Source organism: Cibotium barometz, chromosome 48 (genome assembly GCF_041138505.1).
Source record: "Cibotium barometz isolate CiBa-2024 chromosome 48, ASM4113850v1, whole genome shotgun sequence".
Taxonomy (NCBI): Eukaryota; Viridiplantae; Streptophyta; class Polypodiopsida; order Cyatheales; family Cibotiaceae; genus Cibotium; species Cibotium barometz.
The window spans coordinates 22,459,278-22,480,463 of record NC_141093.1 but is presented as its reverse complement, the minus strand read 5'-3'; the positions used below and the strand labels follow the sequence as shown (position 1 = coordinate 22,480,463).

The following is a 21,186-nucleotide window of genomic DNA, read 5'->3' as shown; positions in this document are numbered from 1 at the left end:
GTCTTTATTTGTCATATGCCGTGACACCATTGTGAGCCCTAATCCATAGACATGTCAGGCACAAGTTACATAGGACACATCTGAAGCCTTAAGTGTCGGTATGTGTCACTTAACCCACTTGGAGAATAGAGCATTTAGGTCATCTTAGGATAGACGCATGTAGCAAGCATGTAGGTATCGTAGGCTAGCATTATGGCCAACCATAAGTGGGCACCCATAAGGGGTGCCCGACGGTAAAACAAAGCTACATCTATGGAGGGTCAAAGAGGTACGCGGCTGTAAAGAGAGAGAAAAAGAGGGGAAAGACAAGCTAGAGAGAGAGTGAAGTACACGACTCAATGATGTGACTGTTATATTTCTTCAAACAAGTACAAGACCTTATAGGTACAAAGGTTCACCTTCTAACATCATTGTTTATGTCAAAGCATATACAAATATCTAGATATTATTCTTACCCCTCTAGGAGATGGTTCACAGACACACACTGCCACACTCATAAGAGCGGGTTCACACACAGGTAAGACCTTGATTCCCAAAAAACCCCCCTCAAGGGATTGAGGCTGTGTTGATCAGGGCAACGTTCAGAGATACTAGGCGGTCAGGCAACGCATAGAGACAAGGCAACAGCAGTGCGTCATAGAGATTCAGCCTAGCTATGGAGGCTCAAAGAAAAACATGACTGTGGCTATGGCATTACACACGAGAGAAATGGAGAGAGAGAGAGAGAGGGAGAGTCAACATGTCACCATTTGGCCACCCGAATGGTTCACTCTTGCTTTCACACTATGTACATATTGGATTGGTGTCCATGGCTTATGGAATGTGCCTATGCATGTGATTGATACGTGTCATGCTGTATAGTTGGATATGATATTCCGCTGGGACTTGATGTTATCATGCCCGGAATATCTGGAGGACTTGGCTTTCCGCCGGGACTTGTGCCTTTGTGTACATGCCCGGAAACGCCTGGAGGACTTGGCTTTCCGCTGGGACTTGTGCCTTTGTGTACATGCCCAGAAACGCCTGGAGGATTCGCTTTCCACTGGGTCTGGTATTGCGTATACTTGCCTGGAAACGCCTGGTCTTATATGGTTTCATGAACGGAAATTGCTCATGCCAATGCTGCATTGCATAGCATCTTTATGTGCTTGCCTGCAAATGAAATTGCATGCTGTTTTCATGCCTGCATGACCTATGTGTAGTTCCGGGTAAGGGGACGCCCGCCCGTGAACCGTGCGTGTGAAACTGTCTACTGACATGGTTGTGTGGCATGTGAACAGGTGGTAAGTATTTCCCGATCTAGGCTCAAATAGCCCTTAGGACTTGGCCAATATTTATAAGTGAGTGCGTTCCCATTTCATTAAAGTTTGGGCGCCCAAAAGTCACTTATAAATTATAACCTCTTCCAAGTTCACACTCACTGAAGTCCCGAGGCGGACAAGACTCAATGTCCAGGACATGATCCTCCCCTTTTACTCATAAATGGGCATCTCCCCATGTCCCTTCACCTGATTGGACCCCAATTCACTTACTTATTAAGAGAAATTCGTGTTTTCTCTTCATGAGGATTTTTGGAGGCTGAAAACTCTGTTTTTCCACCATTTCTCTCCATTTCCAAGCTCTCCATAGCCATACCCAACTTGCTAGGGTGTTTTCCAAGCTTCCAAGAGTGTTTCCAAGTGCTAATCACTCTCCTACTCACTCCCAATGACTGAAATTCAGCAAAACAGCTCTCATTTTTGCTGTAATTTCTGGTCTTTTTGCTGAAAACCCTAATTTCAGCCTTCCTTTCTCAAGTCGAACCATAGGGGAAGCTTTCCCAGGGTTCCCTTCATCCTCTTGAAGACTTTTGTCGCGAAGGATTGCGGCAAATCGAAGATATCAACACTTCTAAAGATTCCAACGCGAAGGCTTCCACTTGCAACAACTTCTATGAAGACTGGTAAGGTAATTGGACAATGTATTGTCATTACTTACTCAGTAGAAGGGCAGGACTCCTTGTTTAGCCGCCCTGTGTAGTATTTCTCTTGTCCTATGTGCTCTTGAAGATGTTGCTACCTTGCTTGGTAGAACATAGAGCCAATGGTAAAGAATATGGGCACTGAAGTCGGGCCGGGCATCAAGGCAGCTCCTTGGTGATCTACATCGACATACCATTGTTTTCTAAATGCTGAATTTCATATGCATTGGCATGGAGGATTTGGCAATGGATGCCCGTGAAACTATGTATTGAATTTCTCCAATAGTAATACAATTTACTCAAGGGAGGGGTCGGCCGTTCCGGCTCATTGTGTGCCTCTTGTCAATTCAACAATTTACGTCTTGTATTTGAGCAAGAGTCCTTCAAATCTTAGTGTATTGATTAGCATTGTGTTCAACCAAGTTACATTGGTATCAGAGCATACGGTTCTCTTTCACTTCTATCGTGAGAGACGATCACCGTGAACACTAGCTATCTCTACACTTAGAACATTATGGACAGCCATACAATGAATGTTGGACATGCTAATAAAAGAGGCAGGGACAATGAAATGCATGCCTCCAATGCTTTACAGGATGAGCAAACTCATGTGGTGCACAATAGGGAGCATGAATATGTGGAACAGCCGTCCCGTGGCAAAGAGAAGATGCAAGAAGAAGAGTCCATAGTCTTGAGGGCTGAACTTACTCGTATGTAGGCTCTTCTCCACGCACAACAAGAAGAATTGAATCTCTATCGCCGCGAGGATCCATTGGTACATGACCGTTTGAAGGCCAAGAAAGCTGAATCTTATATGGATCATGCAATGGCAATGATTGCTCAAGAGTTGCACATGCAACCGAGGGATGCAGCACGTGCATACTTGGCTGGTACCGAGGATGCCTATGTAGAAAAGGCAACCATCCCACATGTCTTGGAATCCCCACAAGTACCCGAACAAGAACTTATGTCTAAGAGGATGAACCTCCATGCGATGGGAGAGGAACAATCAGTGACTTCACGCCATGCAGGAATACCTCATGTAGCCCGTGAAGGATACAATGTTTATGGCAGTGGTCAAAATGTATGTCAAATGCCATTGCCGGCTGAAAATGTACATGCACAACACATGCAACATGGGCTGCAATTTTCTGTTGGTGCAGGTATTCCGCGTATCTCTCATGCCACTCATGCCTTCGAGTGTGCTCGTGAGGGAGAAGCTATGGCTGAAAATGTATCAATGCATGTTGAGGGGCCAGCCATGCCTCATGCTTACAGGGCACATGTATCTATGCCTTATGCATCACCTTTTGGTCCAAAAATGATGCCAATCTCACAGGAGCTGTCCCAATGGACAAACATGGGGGAAAACATGTTGAGATGCACACACATGCATCAAAGTCTCGTGACTTCAAAGCCGGAGACAAATCTGTGAAGTTTGACACATATCATGGAGAATATGATGCATCAAAGGCACTTGCTTTTATTGCCCAGTTTGATATTGCTTTCAGTGATGAGGATTTCACTCAGAAATCCATGATCCGGCATGTAAGCATGTTCATGAAAGGCACTGCTGCCCATTGGTGGCTCACGGAGAAGCTCTCACCGAATCCTGTTAGATCATGGAAAGAGTTCAAGGAGAGGTTCTATGCTCAATTCTTGCCTCCCAATGCATTGAATGAGATAACAATGAAGTGGGATTGGGTAAAGCAAAATGAGGGGGAATCGGTAAATGCATATGTACAAAAGTTTTGGAAAGTGCTCTTGGAGGTGTCTCCATTTATGCATGTCACCGAGGCGGAAAGGAAGAGAAGGTTTCAATCGGGATTGCAACCCGTGTACAAAGCGGGATTACAAATGTATCCTGGTTATACCTTACACCAATTAATCGCCGCCGCCACCGCCACCGAGCAATTGGAACTCAAATTGAGTCGATCCAATAAGGCTAGACCCTCATTTCAAGGCAAAGAGAGGGCTGTCCAAAACCTGCAAAATGATGGACAACCACCTAAAAGGGACCAAAACCAAGCCAAATCAGGTCCAAAAGCTGAAAATAAGTTTGCTAACAAGCGCCCTTATAAGCCGGCAAACTTTGGTCTTAGTGCTGAGAAGAAGGAGCAATATATGCGTGAAGGCAAATGCTTTACTTGTGGCAGCACTGAGCACATGGCAAGAGCATGCCCAAATAAGAAGAACAAAGCTGAAAATGCTAATGTACCGAAGCCTAATGTGCATATGGTTCCGGATGTGCAGGGCAACACTTCACATGATAGCAAAGATAGGGTTGTATGTAAAGCTTGGGAACAGCTCAAAGATCAACCTGCTTTGTTCATGTTTGATGATTGTGCATCGGAGAATTTCATATCCACTCAGATGGCAGCTGCTTTGGGTATCGAAGTGGAGGACATGGGTCCTCAAATTGAAGCAGGGGCTGCCTTTGTTGGTAGAGAAGTGCAGGTTGTTGGTAGAGAAGTGCAGGTCATGCCTATTTTTGGCAAGTTGCACATACACATTCAAGGCTATGTGGATCATGAGGATTTTCTTGTGGCGCAATGGCTGTGATGTATTGCTTGGAAAGCCTTGGCATACACGTATTGATCCGTGCAAGGCTTACAAGACTAACAGAATCACCTTCATGCATAAAGGCCGAGAACATGTAATTGATGCTGGTGAAGAGGGTGATACTATTCCCCTTGTATCTCATGTACAAATTAAGAAAGTAATGAAAAAGAGTGTTTTTGCGTACTTGATTTTTGTACGAGATCATGTTGAGAAAAATAATGTACATGTAAACACTCTTAGTAATGATAGGCTGAAATTTTTGCAAGAGCACAATGATTGTTTTGCTGATGAGTTACCACCTGTACGACCGGAAGATCATCGCATTGATCTTGTGCCGGGTAGCTCACCGCCTAATAGGCCAGCCTATCGTGTAAGTGCATCCCAAAAAGAGGAGATCATGAAGCAAGTAAATGAGCTTCTTGAGAAGGGTTTGGTTCAGCCAAGCTCTTCCCCATATTGTTCACCCGTCCTCTTAGTTCAAAAGAAGGATGAATCCTTTCGTATGTGTGTGGATTATAGAGCTTTGAATAAGCTTACCATCAAGAATAGGTTTCCGATTCCACGCATAGACGACATCCTTGACAAGTTGGATGGATTGGCATGCTTTAGCCGAATTGATCTCAAGAGTGGATATCATCAAGTGCGAGTAGTGCCTCAGGATGTACACAAAACTGCTTTCAGGACAGCATTTGGGCTTTATGAGTATCTTGTTATGCCTTTTGGTCTTACAAATGCCCCCGCTACATTCAATAGAATGATGGATCGCATATTCCGTGGGTACAGGAAATTTACAGGTGTCTTCTTTGATGACATCCTGGTCTTCTCGAAGACCGAAGAAGAGCATAAAGCTCATTTGGCTATTGTTTTTGAAGAGCTCCATAAGCATAAACTCTTCATAAATGCAAAGAAGAGTGAGTTCTTCTTGTCAGAGATACATTATCTTGGGCATATTGTGTCCAAAGATGGAGTGCGGATGGATCCTGCAAAGATTGATGCAATTCGGAATTGGCCCGAATTGAGTTCAGTGCATAAGATCCGTAGTTTTCTTGGATTATGCTCTTACTACCGCAGGTTCATTCGGCACTTTGCATGGATTGCTTCTCCTTTGCATGATTTGACAAAGAAGAAGGCCGTGTTCAAATGGACTAATGTAGAGAGAGATGCATTCCTCAAATTGAAAGATGCAACTACTCATGGTCCAGTGTTGATCGCTCCGGATTTGCAAAAGCCTTTTTGTGTGGAATGTGATGCATCTGGAAATTGCATAGGGGCTGTCCTTAATCAAGAGGGACATGCCGTGGCTTATGAGAGTCGTAGATTGCATGATGCAGAGCTATCTCTTGGCATTTATGAGAAAGAGCTCTTGGCTGTAATTCATGCACTTACTATATGGAAACATTACCTTCTTGGGACTGATTTCACTGTGAAGACAGATCACCAGAGTTTGAGGTATTTTCTTACTCAAACTAAGTTGTCAGAGAAGCATATGAGGATGGCCAATTTTCTCTCTATGTTTCATTTTCAGATCTTGCACACCCCAGGAAAGAAGAATGTAGTGGCCAATGCATTGTCACGAAAGCCGTATGTAGCAGCTATCTCGGTTGCCTCTCATGGGGACTTGTCTACCATGCGTGATTTGTATCATACAGATGCTGATTTTGCCACTATTTGGACTGATTTGATGGCTGGTCATGCACATGCCTCATATGTGATCAAAGAGGGTTATCTCATGAAAGATAATTGCCTATGTGTGGTGTCTGAAATGAGGCAAAAGGTTTTGGATGAGTGCCATGCTCCTCCATATGCTGGTCATAGAGGCATAATGCCTACTACGCACATGATTGAGCGGTATTTCTTTTGGCCAGGTATGCGGAAGGACATAGAGGCACATGTACGTGCATGTATCACCTGTCAAAAGGTCAAATTTGATAGGCAAAAGGCACCAGGTTTGCTTCAGCCATTGCCTATTCCCACGCAGCCATAGGAAAGTATTACAATGGATTTCATTATGGACTTGCCACGTACCCAACAGGGTAATGATGCAATTTGGACAATTGTGGACAGGTTTAGCAAGCAAGCTCATTTCTTGCCGGTCAAAAAGACCATCAAAGCTGAGCATATGGTTAAAATATATCTTGCACAAGTCTTCAAACATCATGGAATGCCGAAATCCATTGTGGGGGATAGAGATCCTAGGACTACAAGTCTCTTTTGGCGGGCCTTATTTGATAATATGGGCACCAAATTGGACTTCTCATCAGCTTATCACCCTCAAACGGATGGGCAAAGTGAGGCTGCAAATTCAGCCGTGTTGGATCTCTTGAAATGTTATGTGGCGGATCAGAAGTCTTCTTGGGAGAAGTACTTACCCCTTGTGGAATTCGCATACAACAACACGGTGCATGCATCTACGGGAAAGGCCCCGTTTGAGATTGTTTATGGTAAGGTGGTTTTGCCACCCATCCTTTGCACAAAGGATGAGATATTTGCAGGTGATGAGTATGTAAGAGACTTGGATAATTGGATGTTAAAGAGAATGATTGGGTATTGCTGAAATTTGAGAAAGCAAGACTTGCAAAGAGGCCTGGCAAAGAGGGTGCATATCCTAAGCTTGCAACCAGGTACTATGGACCTTTCCGAGTGATCGATTGCGTATACTTGCCTGGAAACGCCTGGTCTTATATGGTTTCATGAACGGAAATTGCTCATGCCAATGCTGCATTGCATAGCATCTTTATGTGCTTGCCTGCAAATGAAATTGCATGCTGTTTTCATGCCTGCATGACCTATGTGTAGTTCCGGGTAAGGGGACGCCCGCCCGTGAACCGTGCGTGTGAAACTGTCTACTGACATGGTTGTGTGGCATGTGAACAGGTGGCAAGTATTTCCTGATCTAGGCTCAAATAGCCCTTAGGACTTGGCCAATATTTATAAGTGAGTGCGTTCCCATTTCATTAAAGTTTAGGCGTCCAAAAGTCACTTATAAATTATGACCTCTTCCAAGTTCACACTCACTGAAGTCCCGAGGCGGACAAGACTCAATGTCCAGGACCTGATCCTCCCCTTTTACTCATAAATGGGCATCTCCCCATGTCCCTTCACCTGATTGGACCCCAATTCACTTACTTATTAAGAGAAATTCGTGTTTTCTCTTCATGAGGATTTTTGGAGGCTGAAAACTCTGTTTTTCCACCATTTCTCTCCATTTCCAAGCTCTCCATAGCCATACCCAACTTGCTAGGGTGTTTTCCAAGCTTCCAAGAGTGTTTCCAAGTGCTAATCACTCTCCTACTCACTCCCAATGACTGAAATTCAGCAAAACAGCTCTCATTTTTGCTGTAATTTCTGGTCTTTTTGCTGAGAACCCTAATTTCAGCCTTCCTTTCTCAAGTTGAACCATAAGGGAAGCTTTCCCAGGGTTCCCTTCATCCTCTTGAAGACTTTTGTCGCGAAGGATTACGGCAAATCGAAGATATCAACACTTCTAAAGCTTCCAACGCGAAGGCTTCCGCTTGCAACAACTTCTATGAAGACTGGTAAGGTAATTGGACAATGTATTGTCATTACTTACTCAGTAGAAGGGCAGGACTCCTTGTTTAGCCGCCCTGTGTAGTATTTCTCTTGTCCTATGTGCTCTTGAAGATGTTGCTACCTTGCTTGGTAGAACATAGAGCCAATGGTAGAGAATATGGGCACTGAAGTCGGGCCGGGCATCAAGGCAGCTCCTTGGTGATCTACATCGATATACCATTGTTTTCTAAATGCTGAATTTCATATGCATTGGCATGGAGGATTTGGCAATGGATGCCCGTGAAACTATGTATTGAATTTCTCCAATAGTAATACAATTTACTCAAGGGAGGAGTCGGCCGTTCCGGCTCATTGTGTGCCTCTTGTCAATTCAGCAATTTACTTCTTGTATTTGAGCAAGTGTCCTTCAAATCTTAGTGTATTTAAGTGTATTGATTAGCATTGTGTTCAACCAAATTACACAACACAGTGGAGAGGAAGAGTGAAAGTACACGAGTCACTGATTTGACACTTGCTTGATTAATTTTCAATGAAGTACATGTACCTTTTATAAGTACAAAGGTTCTCCTGCTTATGTCACATCACACAAATATCTACATACTATTAATACCCCTCTACGAGGTGGTTCACAAACTCATAAGAGTGGGTTCACACACAGGTAAGACCTTGATTCCCAACAATCTCCCCCTCAAGGGATCAACTCATACTGTGTCAAGGATAAATCTAGGCTCATGGTTTCTCTTGCCCGTTTTCCAAGTCAAGGATAAATCACATGGCTCTAGTTTCACAGGCGGGTAAAGTACCCACAGGATCAAGTCACACACACACACCTGAATAGAACACCATATATTTTGGACTTTAAAAAGCCCAATCATCAACACAATAGTTGGTGTCACGACCCTATGTTTTTCTCTGGACCGTATGCAGGTGTGCACGGAGACATGGTGGACAGTGTGAATGGCATCAGATTGGAGTTAAAAAGGAAGCCCATGTGTGGACAACCCCAAGTGTGAAGGGGGCAAAGAGACTTTAATTAAAAAGGTTTTATAACCTTTGGTGGCCAAAAATTAAAGTTTAAAAGGTTTTAAAACCTTGGGAGGCCCCTAGGTAATTTCTAGAGGCTACTCTACTTTTAGGGGAGGGGGCACGCCTCTTGCTCACTCTTGCTTTTTGGGAGAGGTCGTAGAAGTTGGCTGCGTGGAGGAGAAGATAGAGTAGGCCGGTTGACTGCATGGAGAGTAGCCGTACGGTACAGCAGCTGTGAGAAGGCTAGTACACACTGGTACGGGTGCTGCAGGTGCAGGCGTCGGCTGTGCAACTGTAGACTTGTACGAACAGGTACATGCAGGCGGATAAGGACAGTTCTGTCCAGCAGGTATAGGCGGGACGTTCAGTCTTGTACAGCCGCAGGCAGCACTCTCTCTCTCTCTCTCTCTCTCTCTCTCTCTCTCTCTCTCTCTCTCTCTCTCTCTCTCTCTCTCTCTCTCGCTTTTGTGTGAGAAGGCAGTCGGACAGGGACTGAACAACGTGTGGGGATTTTTCTCCTGTGAGAGTCAGCTACAACTGGATGTGTGGAAAGGCTGACAGGCTAGTCGGGCAGCAGATACATGCTTCTCTCTCTGGTGGAAAAACAGGCGAGCAAGTACGGCTGCAGGTAGCACACGTGCTCTCTCTCTCTGTCTGGTGACTGTTGGGCTGCAGGACAGGAGGTGGACTGGATTGGCAGCAACACGTGCTCTCTCTCTGTCTGGCGACTGTTGGGTTGCAAAACAGAAGGTGGGCTGGACTGCAGGCGCAGAGGGCTGAAACACATGCTCTTTTGCACAAGAGTTAGGCTGCAGCTTACAGGCTGGCTTCTCTGGACACACAGACGGCCAGGTGTGTGCTTTTTGGAGGGCGGCATGTTTTTTTGCAGAAGGGAGGGGCTGGTTTCCCTGGACTCTCTGGCGGCTAGGACTGCAGAGGTACACGCAGCATGGATTGCTTGCGCAGGTCATAGGGCTGGTCCGCAGGCAGAAGACCAATTTATGTGCGAGTGTTTGTTTCACCGCCCGTCAGGCCGATTTCAGTTGGCCTCAAGTGTAGAAGACTTTGTCTCCTCAATGATATTGGCATCTTCCTTTTTGTGAAAGGAGTACTTTTCATTGTGGTTGTTTTTCCCACAATGTTTGCACAGCTTCTTTGAGTAACACTCCTCTGCATGATTGTTCCTACCACAAAGGAAACACTTTGTTCTTCAAGGAGTTGTCCCCTCCTATTGCCCTTGTTCTTGAACTTCTTCTCTTCTTTTTTGAAGGATTGATGACTCCTTCCAGGTTGAGATTTGGGAGATTTTTGAGTGTAGTGATGAGGTTTCCGTAGGGATCTTCCAGCATTGACATTGACTTGATAAGAACACTACAACCACATCTTCCACCTTGGCTTTAAGTGCAGCAAGCTAGTTCATCAAGGACTTCATCTTGTTCATATGAGCGTTGAAGCTCTCATGTGATTGCATTATCACGCCATAGAACTCTATCTGCAAAGAGATCTTAGAGTTGTTTCCTTGTGCTCCAAAGAGCTTATCCAGCATCTCATGGTCTTCTTTGGAAATCGAGAGATCAACAACATGGTGTATGAAATTGTCGGACAGGTCTAGGGCTATGAGGCCAAAGGCTTTCTGATCCAAGCTCTTTGGGCTTCACCTTCTGCTTTGTGCATCTTTTCCTCCCCCTCAATGAAAGGCCAAAGCCCTTCTCTCATCAAAGTCCAAACTAAATTTAAGCTTAGTCTCCCACTCTCTCCATTGAATTTTTCAATGAGCAAGTGGGAGGCCATGACCTTTATAATGCTTGAGCCTCTATCTACCCTTTTACAAAAAGCTAGGGTTAGGATTTTCTAAAATTAGGGCTTTTTGGAAATGATACTACAGGGAATTGCGGCAGGAAAAATGTTGAGAAATTAGGATTTAATGCTCTGATTCCGCAAGATACTGCATAAAAATAAAAAGCCCAAAATTGGTTTGTATTTTCCTGTCAAATACTTCAATTTGTGCTTTGAAAGTTACCTCCTTTACTGTGCTTCTGCTTGTTGATTTTCTCGCTCCCTTTTGCTGTTTTCTGATGACGATTTATGCTTTTTAGGTGCTGGTGTTCGTTGGGCAGCAACTTCTTCTGATAGGGAGCCACAAGGCTTAGCTACCTAAGCTAAGTTTAGCATGGAATGGTTGACACATTGCACATGGTGGAGAGCATGCAGACAGCAAATGGCGGGTAGCAGCTAGGTCAGAGGCGACAGAGGAGGAGGAAAGCGTGGGATAGGTGGCGGACACGTGGGCAACAGAGGACAGATGGAGACATGGCTGTTGATGGAGAGCCGACTACAGACAGGCGGGCAGCTTTGATACCAAATGTAGAGCTTGAGCCCATCTATGGCGGCTCAAAGGGAAACATGGTTGTGGCTATGGCATTGCACAAAGGAGAGAAAGTGAGAGAGAAAGAGAGTCAACACAGTAGAGAGAAAGAGAGAAATGACATGAAATGAAATGTTATATTAACGTCTTCAAAAGGCCATAATGACCTATGAGACCAAAAAGTTACATCATGGTGGATCTGATACAATGTCTGGATAAAAAACCAGAAAATGAAAAATAAAGATGATACTACTGGCACCTAGAAAATGAAACTGGAACTGGAAGGTAAACAGAAACCCTGAAAGTACACGAGTCAATGATGTGACACTACTTATGTCACATAACACACAAATATCTAGATATTATTGATACCCCTCTAAGATGTGGTTCACACACTCATACTTCCTCACTCATAAGAGTGGGTTCACACATAGGTAAGACCTTGATTCCCAACATACGCATGGACAACAACAGTATCTACCTACTCTACATCTGCTTACTTGACCATTAAGGTCTTCTATAACTCAGCCTGGCACACACATGCTTGTGTATGAATGCCAGTGGAGCATAGCTGCTTGTGGCAAGACCCTAGGAATCGGGGAGTGAGGTTCTTCGCAACAAAAGCTATGGAATCAACCTTGACTTCGACAAAACATGCTTGCAAAATGTTTTCATTGCATGGATGTCATTGGAAATCTGGCATGTGATGACCATGAAGCTTTTATCTTGAGAAATCCTTATCAATTGCAAGGGGGTCGGCCCTTTACGGCCTTCTTGCCATGTCATTTAAATTTACGCATTGTTATCTCATTTGGTTTTGTGCCATTTCATCTTGTTTAATAGTATTAATAGTTTAAGTATGTGTCGAGATTGTGCTCAACCCTTTATGGAGCAATTACATTGGTATCAGAGCCCAGGATCTTCCTTCTTTCTATGTGGAAGACAATCCTAACTTGCATACACTAACTGTTAGTGCTTTTAAACATTATGGCAAGCCAAACACATAGTGGAGTGAATGTATACTCAAAAAGCAAGCGCGTTGAGAACAGGTTGTCGAAGATGTACACCATGGAATCCATGCAAATGATGAACAGTATGCTGAAAATGTATCTCATGCATTCCGTGGTAATTATGCACATGAGGAACAGCCATCCCAATTCAACAAGAGAGGGAAGAGCTGACAGTAACCTCTCGCCATGCCTCTACTACACATGGAATCCCATCTCATAGGCATGCTTCTTCATTTGTAGGTACACATTGTGCAGGGAACGGACCCATGTTTCAATTCCTACAAGGAAGGCATTGGAGCGTTACATTCCTCGTGGAGATAAAGGCAAAAGGAGAGCCAACATTGGTGAGGAGGGCCATAGCCAGCCAACCAGCCGCCCTTGCTCATATAAATAGCGTCATTTTGCATCTCATCTTCCATCTCAATGTTCAAGCATAATCAATTCAGCATTCACCCCCTTTGGATGATCATCGCTTGGAGCATAGAAGCATACATCGGCATAAAACGCATCATCAACAATCAGCCCAAGGAAGAAGCGCTTCAGCCCTTGCGTTTCTCAGCATACGCATTCATCATCGTTTTCTCCATCCTCCCGGGTGAAGGTAAACACAACATATTCATGCATTCATCTTGCATATTCACAGCCTAGAACAGTCCCAAAACAGCCCATCTCTCAGCCACAGTTTGCAACCTTCCTACAGCCCCTTGGAAGAGTGCATTGGCCTTGAGATTGGACATCATTGGTGCTTCTACAGCCATGTACAGTTCAGCCCGACTCTTGGTCTTCCGAAGGTCTTGAGTTTGGCTTATCTACAGTCCAAAGTCAGTCATTCTCTTCAAAGTAATAAAGCAAACACTCCTAGCAATAGGAAGGGGGCCTTCCATGGGTAATTTGGGACCCAATAAGGTGTACAAAGCTCTATCTCTCTCTCATCTCTTAGAGTGTGAAGTGATAAAGTGGATTGCTAAAGACTCACGAAACTCACGATAAAAAAGGCGGTGTGAGACTATGTGAGACAAGATTCTACATCTACGCATAATTCCGTTGCAAGTTACATTTTTATAGTGACCCACTTATAAGCTTTTGAGTTCACACTCATTTAAATCTGGATGAACACTATTATTGAGGTTGAGCATCACGTGTTATGGGCACTTTATTTGGCAACATAGACTCGTGTAAAGATGGAAACGAATAGAAGCTGCCAAATGTCTCCAAGAGAAAAAGATTTCCATTTATACGTGGCTTTCTAAAAACTCACCAACTTGTATTCATTAAAGCTGGTCGACCAGGTCCATTTTTCGCTGGATCAAACACACGCTCGGTGGTACGGAAAGCCTCTAAGCGACAACTGTCGTACCTGCTGCACCTGCTCATTCTGTACGTGCTGCACCTGACCGTATTGTACCTGCTTCTCCTGTCTGTACCGTACCTGCTGTACGTGTTGGAACTGCTATAGGTTGACATGCAATACCTGCTATACAAACTGTACCGCAGCTTGGTACTGTATGGTAACCGTACATGCTGTACCCGATCCAATTGTACTAGCAACCAGGTGCTGTACCAGCTGCCAAGTGTCGTACCTTTCCTGCTGTAACTACTATGCTAAGCTTTACTGTATCTATCTGCTGTACCTGCTATCGGTACTGTACCAGCCGCCAGGTGCCATACCATTCATGCTGTAAGGGTTGTACCATACCTGTTGTACCAGCTGCATGCTGTACCTGTTAATGGGTGCTGGATCTTTTCTGTTGTACCTGCTGCTAGCTGTAAGAAGTAGTGGGGCCAAAGCGTCACAAAGCAAAGCCACACAAAACTACAATACAAGACAAGAAAGTAAGAGGGGCATTATACAGTGACTGTAAGCCAGCACAAGCAAGTGCAAAGACAAAGTGGCCAGTGGTGTGGTCGTGACTATGCTACTAAAAGATGCAAAGCAAGGTGTCTAGTGATTCTAAGAATCTTGGGATTTGTTGCTGAGAAGAAAGGCAAAGGACAAAAGCTTATGGTTGCGTCAATTACAACGAGAGAGACTAGCACATGGTCCTGTGAGTTCCTCTTTGTTGTGTAATGTTACTGATTCTCCTTACCCATTTGTCATATACTTGGGAGAACATTTTATTTCTCTTCCCTAGCTAATGGTCTAGACTCTGGGAACAAGGAAAGCATTTACTCTTGTTTTCATGCACATGTTGAAAATCCGGTGCAAAGCACCCTCATACTTGTACTAAAGAAATACTCCTTGGAATGAAGTTTTTCCGCGGGGGAGGGGGGGGTGCGTTCCGGCTCCAATGATGTGTTGAGAGAGGTTAGCTTTCACTTAATGTAAAGTTTCTCATTGATTTGCAAGTGTATTCAAACTAGGATTGGAGTTTCTACTTGGGTGCCCATGCCATTACACACATCTTCAAAAGTGTACTTGAAATTTATCTCCAACAACTCATAAATTCAGCTTTAGCCTCCGAGCAATTCAATGTCAAATGGGTGGAATCAAAGATTGACCTAAGCATGGAAAGAGGGAAGAACAAAGCTAGTTTTAGCATGCAAAAAGGTGGACAGCCACCAAAAAGAACGGTGAACAAAATGGCAAAGAACTTGGTGCACTAAAACCTTCTCTAAGAGTTCACCAACTTGCTTCATGATCTCCTCTTGGTGGAAAGTACTTACATGATATGCTGGCCTATTACGAGGTGAACTATCTGACACCAATTCAATTCGGTGACCCTTTGGCGATAAAGGAGGCATTTCACTTGGCAATGTATGAGCAAAACAATCTCTATACTCACTTAGAAAATTCAACCTATCACGCGATTCGCCTGCATCTATAAGATGCTCTCGGCCTTTGTACATAAAAGAGAGTTTATTTGTCTTGTAGTTCTTGTGGGGTTCAAGGCAAGCATGCCATGGTTTGCCAAGCAATACATCACATCCATTGAGAGGTTCAATAAGGAAGTTCTTATGATTGAGGTAACCCTGGATGTGAATTCACAGCTTTCCAATGAGAGGAGTTACCTTCACATCCTTCTCAATAAAAAGCTGAACATGCATATATTTTGGGTCCCATGTCTCCCACTTCAGTCCCCAAGGCGGAAGCCATTTGGATGGAGGTGAAGTTGTCGGTAGAGCAGTCATCAAACATGAATAGGGCGGACTGATCTTTAAGTTGCCCCCATGCTTTGCATACTACTCTATCCTTGCTTGCATGACCCTTATTGCCTTGCACATTAGGCACCATACTCACATGCACTTTAGGCTCATCTGCTTTCTTGTCTTTGCTTGTACATTGGCGCGATGTGATCTTCACTACCGCATTTACATTTGCCCTCCCTGTATTGGGCCCTTTGCTATCGAGATAACCCATATGTGCTCTTCTTGTTCCATGGCTTCTGTTGTACATTTTCAGCTTTCGGAGCACTTTTGCGTGCAAAAGAAGAATGCTTAATTTCGCATGTGCATGGTTTACAGGGGACTTAATAAGATAAACCATCAAGAATCGGTTTTATATTCCAAGGATTAATGATATCTTGGACAAATTGGATGGTTCGTCAGGTTTTAGTCACATTGATCTCAAGAGTGGTTACCATCAAGTGAGAGTGATGCCTCAAGATGTGCACAAGACAGCCTTTCGCACATCTTTTGGTCTCTATGAGTAATTGGTTATGCCATTCGGTCTCACAAATGGTCACGCTGGACCGAATTTTCAGAAATCACAAGTGTCTTTTTCGATGACATTTTGGTGTTTTCAAAGAATGAGAAACAGCATAAGACGCACTTGAAAGTGGTTTTTGATAAATTGAGGAAACATAAGTTTATGATTAATGGCAAAAAGAGTGAATTTTTCCTCTCGGAGATTCACTATCTTGGACACAACATCAAAAGTTGGTATGTGAATGGATCCTACAAAGATCCAAGCCATTAAGGATTGGACGGAACTCAAATCCATATGAAGTTCGTAGTTTCCTTGGTTTATGCTCATATTACAAAAAATTCATACCTCATTTTGCAATGATTGCCTAACCATTGCATTGACTTACCAAGGAAAGGGCTATGTTTAAATGGTCAAAATCTGAAATTGATGCTTTTCTTAAGCTCAAGAGTGCCATTACATTGGGACCAGTTTTGGTGATTCCTGATTTATAAAAGCCATTCAGTGTTGAATGTGATGCATGTGACCATTGCATAGGAGCTTTCCTAAATCAAGAAGGACATGCCGTTGCATATGAGAGCAGAAAGTTACATGATGCCAAACTTTCTCTTCGCATCTATGAGAAAGAGCTATTGGCTTTAATTCATGCCCTTACAGTACGAAAACACTACTTATTGGGAGCTGAATTTACAGTCACGATCGATCATCAAAGTTTACGGTATTTTTGGATGCAAACCAAGCTTTCAGAGAAGCATATGAGGATGGTCAATTTCCTCTCTATGTTTCATTTTCAGATTTTGCATACCCTTGGCAAGAAGAATGTGGTTTTTGTAGATGCTCTATCAAGAAAACCATGGGACTATAATTTCAATTGCCTCACATCAAGACTTATCTGGGATGCGAGACATATATCATTCAGATGCTGAATTTACAGAAATATGGGCTGATTTGATGGCTGGTCATCCATACGTCTCGTATGTACTGAAAGATGGCTATCTTATGAAAGACAATTGCCTATGTGTAGTTTCAAACATGAGACAAACAGTTTTGGATAAATGCCATGCTCCTCCTTATGCAGGACATAGAGGAATTTTGCCTACCACTCAAACGATTGAGAGATATTTCTTTTGGCCAGGCATGAGAAGAGACATAGAGGCTTACGAACGTGAATTATCACCTGCCAAAAGGTGAAATTTGATAGGAAGAAGGCTCTAGGTTTGCTTCAACCTTTGCCAACTCCAAACAAACCATGGGAAAGCATTGCCATGAATTTTATTATGGATTTTCCTTGTACGTAGTATGGCAATGATGCAGTATGGACTATTGTGGACAGGTTTGGCAAGCAAGCTCACTTCTTGCCTGTCAAAAAGACCATAAAAGCTCAGCATATGGTCAGAATCTTTATGTCACAGGTGTTTAAGCATCATGGAATGCCCAAATCAATTGCGGGGGATAGAGATCCTAGGGGCAAGGACAAGGAGTTTCTTTTGGAGAGCTCTTTTTGACAAAATATAGGCACTAAGCTGAATTTTTCATCAGCTTATCATCCTCAAACGGATGGACAAAGTGAAGTTGCAAATTCAGCTATGTTGGATTTGCTTAAATGCTATGTGGCTAATCAAAAAAATTATTGGGAGAAGTATTTGCCACTTGTGGAATTTGCATATAACAACACACTGCATGCTTCCACGAGAAAGGCCCCATTTGAGATCATGTATGGCAAAGTGGTATTGCCATCCATCCTTCATATACAAGGAATGAGATCTTGGCCGCCAAGACGAATTTGTCAAGGACCTTGATATTGCCTTTTCACAGGTGCAGACAGCCATTGAGCGTTCTCAAGAGAAGCACACATAGCCTGCAAATAAGCATAGAAGGCAATTGGACATTAAAGAAAATGATTGGGTATTGCTGAAATTCAAGAAAGCCAGACTTAGAAAGAGGCTTGGAAAAGAGGGAACCATTCAAAGTCATTGAGCAAATCAATGAAGTGGCTTTTCAGTTGGCATTGCCGAATCATTGGAGGATACACAATGCATTTCATGGCCTCTTGCGCAAATATGTGGGACCAGAGCCTAAAGAGCCAGTTATGGAAGATCCACCTGAAGTGGATGAGCTAAAAGAGGTGCTACAGCCAAAGCAGATTGTGTGTCACAAGGAGCGTAAGCTTACAGGTGGCAAACTTCAAAGATGCTACCTTGTGAGTTCAAGAATTATTCACCCATGGATGCTAAATGTCACCATCCTAGACATTTCCCAGTATGAAAAGGGTCTGGTCTCCAGGACGTCTAAATATTCGAAAAGAACAAGCTTAGGGGATGGGAGATTATCTTGGAATACAAAGGATCACACTCCTAAAATTTAGGAGAGTTGCTATTTTTGGCCCGACTAAAATGGAAATTCTATTCACGTCATTACATCTGAAATTGAGCAGATACCAAGAGTTGCCAAAGTACCTATGACAAATGGACTACCAATTGGGATATTTTTAGAAATAAAGATTATAGGAGAACCCATCTCTTAGATTGGGACATGTGGCAAGAAAGTGGATCAAAGTGAGACAAGTGGCCCCACACTTGTCAAGAAAGTGGATCAAAATGAGATAAGTGGCCTCACACTTGTCATTATAGCCTTCTCTTGCCATTTTAACTTATGGGAGGCCCAAACCTATAAATTGGAGCCCTCTCTCTTCATTTGAAGGAGGCTCTCTTGCTACACACTAGTCTCTACCACCATTTCTCTCTCTCTTAAAGGCTGCCCATGAAGAATACCAACTGTTGGGGATTGTTTTGGAGGTTTCCATCGCGACGAAATACTGATGGTAAGGGTATTTAATCATTTTATTAGGATTTCTAGCCACTCTACTTGTTGTACCAGCCCTTGTACTTGCTGTACTTCCTGTGCCAGCCACTGTACCCGCTGTACCAGCCACTGTTCTTGCTGTACCAACCCTTGTACTTGTTGTACCTACCATTGTACCAACTGTACCAACCAATGTACTTGTTGTACCAACCATTGTACCTCCTATACCAGCTATTGTACTTGATGTATCGGCTGAATGGAGAGCTGAACCTGTTGAACCAACTCTATTGCATGAAGACCCGTGGTTCTTGGGAAAGAATCAGTACCCACACGAAGGTATATGGATTATATTGTTGGCTCAGCACTTATTCAGCCTGTTTTCCAACTGAATTTTATGGTTGCCTCGTGTTGGGTTGTGTTATGGCATTTGTATATGGATAATCTGGCATCTCCCGTGGGGAGAGTAAGGCCCTCAAAGCTTGTACATGATATTATTCTCTTTGGGTAATAAAATACTCCAACAGGGGGGGTCAGCTCATTCCGGCCTCTTTGTGGTGTCACATGTGCAAGCTCCACTTTCAGCATTTGTGGATGTTTTGTGCAGCTTTTATGTTTTATGCAAAGTGATGATGGATATGCGTTAAGACTGTGGCCGATTTCACTGTTTAATTGCATTAATGGTCAAGTATTTTGTGAAACCTCGGGGCATGCCGGAAGTTACACTAAATGGATGGATGAGGTATAGTCCCAAGAGTATTCGCACCTCCTAGAAGCATACTTGGAAGCTTTTCAGCTGCGGTCAACTGTTTAGAAGCCAAAGGGGTGTCACTAGTTGGGCTTTCTCTGCGCTTCTGGACCTATGGACAAGCTCAATAGTGTGGACATGACACCTCGTGGTAGGGGACTTACATCTACACCAAGGATCATGTGGATTAGCACCTCTTGGTAGGGGACTAATGTCTACACCAAGGACCAGTAGGCTATGTATATATGAGAGGTTGGGGACGTAATGTCTACGCCCGGAATGACCGCCTACTCTACAAGCTAAATGAAAGGGAGATTGTCTAATACATTCTTATGCATGGCATACTTGCACGCCTGGAACTGTTTTCACGTGAAATGTTTTATTGAAATGTTTTACTGCTTACAAGATCTGTCTAGTTTACGGGCAGGGGATGCCCTCTAGCGAACCGTGCGCGTGAATCTCTATTCCGACCTCACTTGTGAGCTGTAAGCTGTAGACAAGTGGTAGGTGTGACTCTAAACTCTTTGTTTAAGCTTATTTGTGTTTTAGCTCCCTGTGCTACTTTGCAGGTCCAAACTTCATTAAAGTACGGCCGGACAACTTATAAGTGAGTTTGGGCATCCACACTTCATTAAAGACTGGGTGGACACGTTGTAAGTGAGTTTGGGCACTTATTGGATAGCGGCCGACCAAACTCTCATAAATTAGGCACTCTTTTAAATAAAAGAGTGGACAACTTATTGGGCACCCTCTCCACTTATGGGAGAGGTGTGGCTCATGTGGAACCTTACGTTTCAATGATGATAGGCTCCACGCTTTTTGATGATGATCCTAAAGAGAGAGGTTCATGCTTCTTTTATACCTGAGAAGGGGATCCTGCTTTTTGGCAAAAAGCTTGCCATGCTTTTGCTTTACTTTTTTCACTTTGCTTTCCTCTTTACTTTTTACAATAAAGTATTACTCAAATAAGGCCATCTTTTCAAAAGTTCTTTTGTGCCTTGCTTTTCCAACTTTAGGGCCTTGCTTTTTGGCCCTAGAGCTGCTTTTTGAAAAAGCATCTTTTTGCTTTTTCGTCCGGCTCAATCCCCTCTTGCCGGTGCTGCTCCTAGCTTGTGGTCAACTTAGTTTGAATTTTTGCTTTTCTCTACTTTTTGACCAAAACTGGCACTTTTCCATGTGCGAACCTTATGGTCCCTATCTCCATGCCTTCTTCCACGTGTGTCCGAGCAAGGGTTCCATCATGTGAATAGTACTAGAAAAGGCCAAATAGTTACATTCCTTTCCTCTTATATCGTAGTTGTCCTCGACTGTGGGATACAAGTGTACCAAGCATATCCATATGTTCCAAGTACTAGCCCCATCTGGTGAGTCTTGTGCATCTGCACATTCCCCATATCTGTGGTGTCATTTGCTCATATGGCAACATCTCTATGCCTTATCTTTGACAAATGGCTTTGTCTTTGATGGTTCTTCTTCACGACCTGTAACATGTGTTCAATAAAAGAAATCCATACTTACCTCTTGCAAAAACTAGACATAATC

The 21,186-nt window shown here is 43.5% G+C and overlaps 1 protein-coding gene across 1 annotated transcript in view; it reads right to left on the bottom strand.

Moving 5' to 3' along the window:
- The window catches only part of LOC147610968 (uncharacterized), a 62,860-nt gene that overhangs the window by 22,407 nt on the left and 19,267 nt on the right, over positions 1-21,186 (bottom strand). The window lies entirely within an intron of this gene.